We start from the raw sequence: 7718 nt of genomic DNA on the forward strand, positions 1-7718 counted from the left end.
GTTTCGTTGTGTATTTGTACATTTGACTGATATTTAACTTCAATGGTGAGTTTGTATCCATCCTCAAAATCCATCTCTTTGTGTATTTCATTTTATCCTTTTTCTCAAACTTACTTTGATCATTACACCTTAAATACATTTTTGATTAAGCTGATACCATTTTCCCTGAGATATACTCAGGGAAATACCAGAGATGTACTCTATAGATGTGTGTATGCATGTATCTGTTTTTTGTACATATAAAAAGAGAATGTGTTTCTACACTAAGTTTTTATTTGCACATCTTACTAGTCTCTAATAAATGTATTGAATGAGATGCTGTATAGTGTAAACTATTGAAGTACAAACTTAGAGTCCATTCTTATTAGTGGTTACTTTTAGCGAGCTTATTTAAACTTGAAGCAATTCATGTAAACTTTTGCTATCATCCAGCTTCTATTTTTTCCATCTTTATGTAGAAGGTTTTTCAGGTAGTCCTGCTGAAATTCAGATTCCCCCAAGGTATGGCGTTCCTGTCATCTCCCCTTGTAGAATACCCTTTCAGAAAGGAAATGGGCTTAGTTAGGCATGACTTGCTTTTGTAAGGTTATGCCTACCTCTGGTTATTTCCGCTCTTTCAAAAGCCTCATAAATGACCTGCTTAATAGTGCATTCTATACTTTTGTGAAGGACCGATGCCATACTCACTGGTCTTGAGTTTCCAAGATTTATATTTCACCCCTACCCAATACCACCACCTACTTTTACTAAAAATTAAGCTATGTTCTCTGCACTTCTCACCTCTTCCCTAGGCCACAGTTTCTCAAAGGCTACCAAGACTGCCACTGTGACCACATTTCCACATTCTCTCAGTAGCTTCAGATGTGATTTGTCTGGGCCTGAAAACTTGAACTCATTGAAGGCAGCTTTAGACTTTCTTATTATCTCCTCATCTATCTTGGACTTTAATTTTCTTTCCAGTTCAAAGATCATGCTCCTTGGTGGAGACATTAATTAACTTGCACACAGTCATACACCTAGTAAATTGGCAGAACTGGAATTTAAATTTACTTTCTCCTATTTGATTCTGAAGTCTGGATCATCAACCAATGCTATATAGTTTTCAGGTACCAAAGGATTGTTATCGTCTATGAGAGCTATGAGTTTCAAAGTAGGAGAGTGCTCTTCTAGCAAGGTAGGCTACCTACTATAAGATAGGCTTTGCCAAGGAGATAGGATTTGAACTGAATCTTACATAATGAGTACAATTCCAGTAGAAAAAGAAAAGTGATATATGTATGTGTCTGTAGGGACAATGAAGAAGCCTGTTGATGGACCCTTTGGGAGAGCACATGATAAAGAACTTTGGATCTGCTTCACAGACTGCTCGACTTATCATTAGGAACACTGTATCACAACTGTTCAAAAGACAGCCAGGATGTTCCTGCCTTCCCTTACAAACTATTAATTCAAATTCTGTTGCTGCTAAGACACAGTTTCTCTGATACATGGTTCCCTGTTCTACAAAATGAGAATAATAACAGACCTATCTTATAGTATCAGTGTGAGGATTAAATGACCTATTTAATTCATATATCATACTTTGAAATATAATTGAGGCTCAAAAACTATTTCTTGCTGTCTTACTATTGTGGTTTAGTTATTCATCCAGTAGGCATTTACTGATACCATTATTTGTCAGATAGCATGGATTTAAGGCTAAGCTTCAAGAAATACGGTTTTAAACATCAGTGAACCAAAGTTCATTGTTTTCAGTCTTTCAGTTTTCTGTTCTGTTGTTAAGATAAAGTGGGAACATCTTCCTCATCTAAAACTGACTTTCCTTTGGCATGTTCATTGGTGTCATTTTTTCTCAGCTCACACTTCGGCAGTCATGTTGGTGATAGTTTATTATTGCAGCCTCCGCTATTACTAGTAAATTCCCTGATCTTCTGGCTCTTATAATATTCTTGCCCCCTCTTCCACAATGTTCCTTGAGCCTTGGGTACAGGAGTGATGATGAACCCACTGGGACTGGTCTCAACTTTGCATTTTGATTGGTTGTGGTTTTCTGGTGTGGTCTCTGTTGCAAAAAGAAGTTTCCTTGATGAGGAATGAAGAGTACACTTATCTGCTGGTATAAAGACAAATGTTTACAGATTGTTGTAAGGGATTATGGTTGTTTAGTAAATCAGTGGTTTTAGATTCTCCTCCAATAAATACAACTTCACCAGCACTGAGTAGTTAGCTAGGTTTCCAGTACCAGCTATGGTTTTTCTTTTTTGATTAGAGAAAAGTTAAGAGGCCTTAACCCTATAAAAAGAGCTATAGGAAACCTAGAAAAGCTGAGAGTAGGTAACATGGTCTTCACCAGGGAAGAGCACACCGACTGGCTGCCAAGTACCAAATGGTCAACCCTGAAAACACACATATGAGTGACATCATCTGGACTGAACAGATTGTATTAAGGAATATATATGCAGATACTAATACACATACACATGCAATTAGTAAAAAAAAGAGGCCAGGAATTAAAGGAGAGCACAGAGAGTAATATGGGAGGGTTTGGAAGAGAAAAAGAGAGTAATGTAATAATTTTATTATGATTTCATAAATAAGATAAACTAATAACAAAATCAAATAAAAATTTAAAATTTGACTTTTTATACCTTTATTTATTTTTGAGAATTTCATTCATGAGTACTATTTAAATAATTTTTACCACTCCCTCTTACCTATCTAACTTCTGCTTTCAATTTTATGGCCTCTCCAACTTTAACCACTGTGTGCATGTGTATGTGTATGCGTGTGTGTATATACATAAAAATACATCATGATGAGTTCTCTTTGTATTGTTCATATGCACAAAGTGTTTAGAGCTATAGAATAATCTGAATATCCCTCTCTAAGCAGTCATTAATTTATGTAGTTTTTTACCCAGTGTTGGTGCATTGTCATCTTTTTCACACCCTGGTTGACATGTCAACTGGTGTTATTATTGTGAATTTCATGTTTAGGAGACTACATGGTTATGATTTCATGAGTGCAGCTCCATATCATATAGAGAAGACATTACCTCACTGCAGCTACCCTTATCTTCTGGCTCTCACAATCAATGTACTATCTCTTCTGTGATGTTTCCTGAGCATTAGGTATATTCATTGTGTTATAGATGTATGAAGTTGGGCTGGTTACCCTACAGTTGTGGATTTCTTTAATGGTTTCCATCTACTGCTAAGAGAAGTGACTTTGATGTGGAGGTAAGAGCTACACTTACCTGTAGGTATAGGGATAGGTATTTTGAATGCAGTTAGAAAGTATAGCAATTTAGAAAAATGGCAGGAGTAGATTCTCCTTTAAGGTCTTGACCTCATCAACCACAGTAAATTAGTTAGACTTACTGTATCAGGCATAAATTCCCTCTTATTGAATTTGCTTTCATCCTAGTTAGAGGACTGCTGGTTACCTCCAAGATACTAGTGAAACTATTGCACCTTGCGGCAGCTTACATAGCATATTTATATACTGTGAGAGGTAGTTCTCAGGAAGGAGGCTCCTAGGTCACTTTTAGCTCAATTCCTCCAAATCCTAAGCCTTAAATATAGAATGCCTTCAGCAACAGGGTGTATTTTCAAAGTTGAGAATGAAAAAAAGACAACAGCAATTGTCTTTGTACTCTTCTTTATTTTTTAAATTTATTTATTTTTTATTAATTACAGTTTATTCACTTTGTATCCTAATTATAACCTCCTCCTTTGTCCCCTCCCAATCCTACTCTCCCTCCCTCTTCTCCTCCCATGCCCCTCCCCCAATCCACTGATAGGAGAAGTCTTCCTCCCCTTCCATCTGATCCTAGCTTATCAGGTCTCATCAGGAGTGGCTGCATTGTCTTCCTCTGTGGCCTGGTAAAGCTGCTTCCCCATCAGGGGAAGTCATCAATGAACCAGCCACTGAAATTCATGTCAGCGACAGTCCCTGTTCCCCTTACTAGAGAAACCACTTGGATACTGAGCTGCCATGGGCTGCATCTGTGCAGGGGTCCTAGGTTATCTTCATGCATGGTCCTTGGCTGGAGTATCAGTCTCAGAAAAGATCCCTGTGCCCAGAATTATTTTTCCTCTCCTTGTGGAACTCCTGTCTCCTCCAGGTCTTTCTATCTCCCCCTTCTTTCATAAGATTCCCTGTACTCTGCCCAAAGTTTGGCTATGAGTTTCAGCCTCTGCTTTGCTATCCTGCAAGGTAGAGTCTTTCAGAAGCCCTCTGTGGGCTCCTGTCCTGTTCCCTGTTTTAACTAACACCTTGAAAGAAGATTTCCCTTTCTTGGTATTAGAGATTCTGTTAAATAATTTGTGGCTCTTGGAGGAAACATTATCTATCCAAGTGGTGGAACTTCATTTAAATTATACATACACATGCGTATATATACCCCTACCTCATTTTCCTATTCACCTTTCCTGTACCTGAGTCTCACTGTCTATGACCTCACTGAAGTTCTATATACTCACTCCACTGCATGCCTGACACACACACACACACACACACACACACACACACACACACACACCTTGGTCCTTTTTCCTTCCTTTATCTTAAACTGGAATTTTACAGAAATCTCTGGGTGTACTGGTTGAAAGCTTTAGATATAATAGCCCAATAACTGGCCACTCTCTGTCCAGTGCTACATAGTCTGATGAATTTTATCTTACTCTTCTCTTGTGTCTTTTGCTTCCTCAAGCTTCCATCCTGGATGAATCATGTCCTTTATCCTGGGCATTTTCCAACCTAGAATGTAAAACTGATCTTACTGCAGTGTGCCAGTAGCCATGGTTAATTGTTCACTAGTGTAATATGGTTCAGCAGTACATGGAAGAGCCATTTGCTTTGGGCTAACTCTCTGCATTCCCAGCCTCTTTTGAGTTTTTTTTAATGGCTTGTTTCTATTTTTACACTTTTGTGAACAATGCTGCCATAGCCATTTATATACAAGAGTTTATATGAACATATGTTTTGATTATTTTTTAAAACAGTTTTATTTTTATTTATTTTTTAAATTTTATTTTATTTTTATTAATTACACTTTATTCACTTTGTATCCCCCCATAAACCCTTCCTTCCTTCCCTCCCAGGCCCACCCTCCCTTCCCCTTCTTCATGCATGGCCAAGTCCACTAATATGGGAGGTTCTCCTCTCCTTCCTTCTGATCTTAGTCTATCAGATCACATCAGGAGTGGCTGCATTGTCATCTTCTGTGGCCTGGTAAGGCTGCTCCCCCCTCAGGAGGAGGTGATCAAAGAGCAGGCCAATCAGTTTATGTCAGAGGCAGTCCCTCTTACCATTACTATGTAATGCACCTGGACACTAAACCGCCATGGGTTACATCTGTGCAGGGGTTCTAGGTTATCTCCATGTCTGGTACTTGGTTGGACTATGAGTCTGTGGGGAGACCCTTGTGTTCAAATTTTCTGGTTCTGTTGCTCTCCTTGTGGAGTTCCTGTCCTCTCCAGATCTTACTATTTCTCACTTCTTACATAAGATTCCACACACTCTGCCCAACATTCGACCATAAGTCTCAGTGTCTGCTTTGATAATCTGCAGGGCAGAGGCTTTCAGAGACCCTCTGTGGCAGGTTCCTTTCCTAGGTTGTTTCCTATTTTCTTCTTTTTCCGATGTCCATCTTCTTTGCCTTTCGGGATGGGGATCGAGTGTTTTACTCAAGGCCCTCTCTCTTGATTAGTTTCCTTAGATGTACAGATTTTAGTAGGTTTATCCTATGTTATATGTCTATATGAGTGAGTATATACCGTGTGTGTCTTTCACTCAGGATGATCTTTTCCAGGTTCTACCATTTACCTGCAAATTTCATGATTTCTGTAATCCCGCACAGCCAGTAAAAGTGTGAACAGAAGCCACAAAGAGGATGGGCTGTCAGCTTCCAAACCAAATAGTTTTGGGTCAGTGCTGGGTGGAGTTCAACCAAGACTTTGAGAGAGGGTAAATTGAATTTTTTCCCTTTTTGGCCTGGTTAACATATAAATTTGCTTCATTGAGTAACTAGAAGAACATCCTTTAATGAGGGGAAGTAATTTTGTTTGCCTTGTCACTTAAGGGTTCTAGTTTCTTAATGTGAATCAAAAGAAATCTCTGTCTTTATTAATTTAAATTAAAAGTTGAGTGGTTGATAATCTCTGACCATGCCAAACCTACACACATTTCTTGGTCACCAAGTCCCTTCTTGTGCTTCTTTTTTCCAGGCTGGACAAAATTTTCAAGAATACAAGTATTGGACTATTGCTGAAATAGGAGAAGTAGTACTGAGAGCAAGGTTTGAGTGGAAGTGTGTGTGTGTGTGTGTGTGTGTGTGTGTGTTTTCATTTTGTTTTAATGTGAGACCTGAGGATGACAACTCAGATTGTCAGGATTTCATGGCATAAACTATTACTCACTGATCCACATAATTGGTCCTTGTGAGTATGTATGTATATAGCTTATAATACAGTTGCATGGCTCTTGAGCATAAAAGTTGTAGGTGACAGCATTAGGTCACAAAGTCAAATGTTCAACACAGCTCCATGTTATTGCCTACATCCTAACATAAAGGTAAGGTCAGCTCCAGAGAAGTAATAAGCTCTGAGAACCAGATAAGAGGAGGCAAAGATATAAACATAAGAAAAAGCAAAACATCAAAAACTGAGATTATCGGAATTCACAAATCAGGAAACATTGTGCAACGTATGGTGGGGATAAATAATGCAATTTGAAAGCTAAGTGCAAACCCAAGGATCGGGTTCTCATTTATAGTGCTGGATGCTTAGTAGCAGTAAATACTCCCTCTTTATTTTTATTAAAGATACCCCACTGTGATTACTCTGTCTCACTTTTCCTTCTACTCAGGTTTTACTCTCTGATTATATAGTCATACTTTCTCCATTAAGCCCTTTTCCTTCACTATCCATCCAAGCTCTCAGAATAATCATCCTGTTTTTATTCAATATGATGTCATAAGGCTCCTACGTAATTATTCTCCAGTGGATCTGGACATAACGGTACATACCTACAATTCCAACAGTTTGGAAAACATTAAGAAATCAGTGTCAACTTGGGCTGCATGAGGATGACTGGAGACATAACTAAGTTAGTAAAGTGCCTGCTCTTAAAGCATGAGGATTTGAGTTTGTATTCTCAGAACACACATAAAAATCCAGGCATGGCACTGGGTATGTACAATCCCAGCATTGTGGGAGCAGACACAGATGAATCCTGGTAGCTCATTGGCTAGTCAATCTAGATGAATAGATGAGTTACAGGGTGAGTGAGTGACCCTGTCTCAAAACACAGGATGGATAGTCTTAACGGAAGGTACTCACCATCATCAGCTTCTGGTTTTCCACACACATGTACACCCCCACAATGCATATACACACATTCATACCAACACATACATATATAACATGTACACATACACACTAAAAGGAAATAAAAACAAAACTTTTACATGTAAAGAGAAGTCCGTGAAGGCTAGTGATATGGCTATGGATCAATGGCAGAATGCATACTTTTGGTGCATGAAATGCCCTGGGTTCCGTCACTAGTAAAGTATACAATTGTATTTTCCAATGTTTCCTGTATACATACACTTTGGTTCCATAACACATCAATACCTCTTGAGGACAAAAGCTCAGAACTGTGTATGTCTGTACTGCCTATACTGTGAAACATGGGAGGATGGACCAAGTTAGTTT

Source organism: Meriones unguiculatus, chromosome X (genome assembly GCF_030254825.1).
Source record: "Meriones unguiculatus strain TT.TT164.6M chromosome X, Bangor_MerUng_6.1, whole genome shotgun sequence".
NCBI lineage: Eukaryota > Metazoa > Chordata > Mammalia > Rodentia > Muridae > Meriones > Meriones unguiculatus.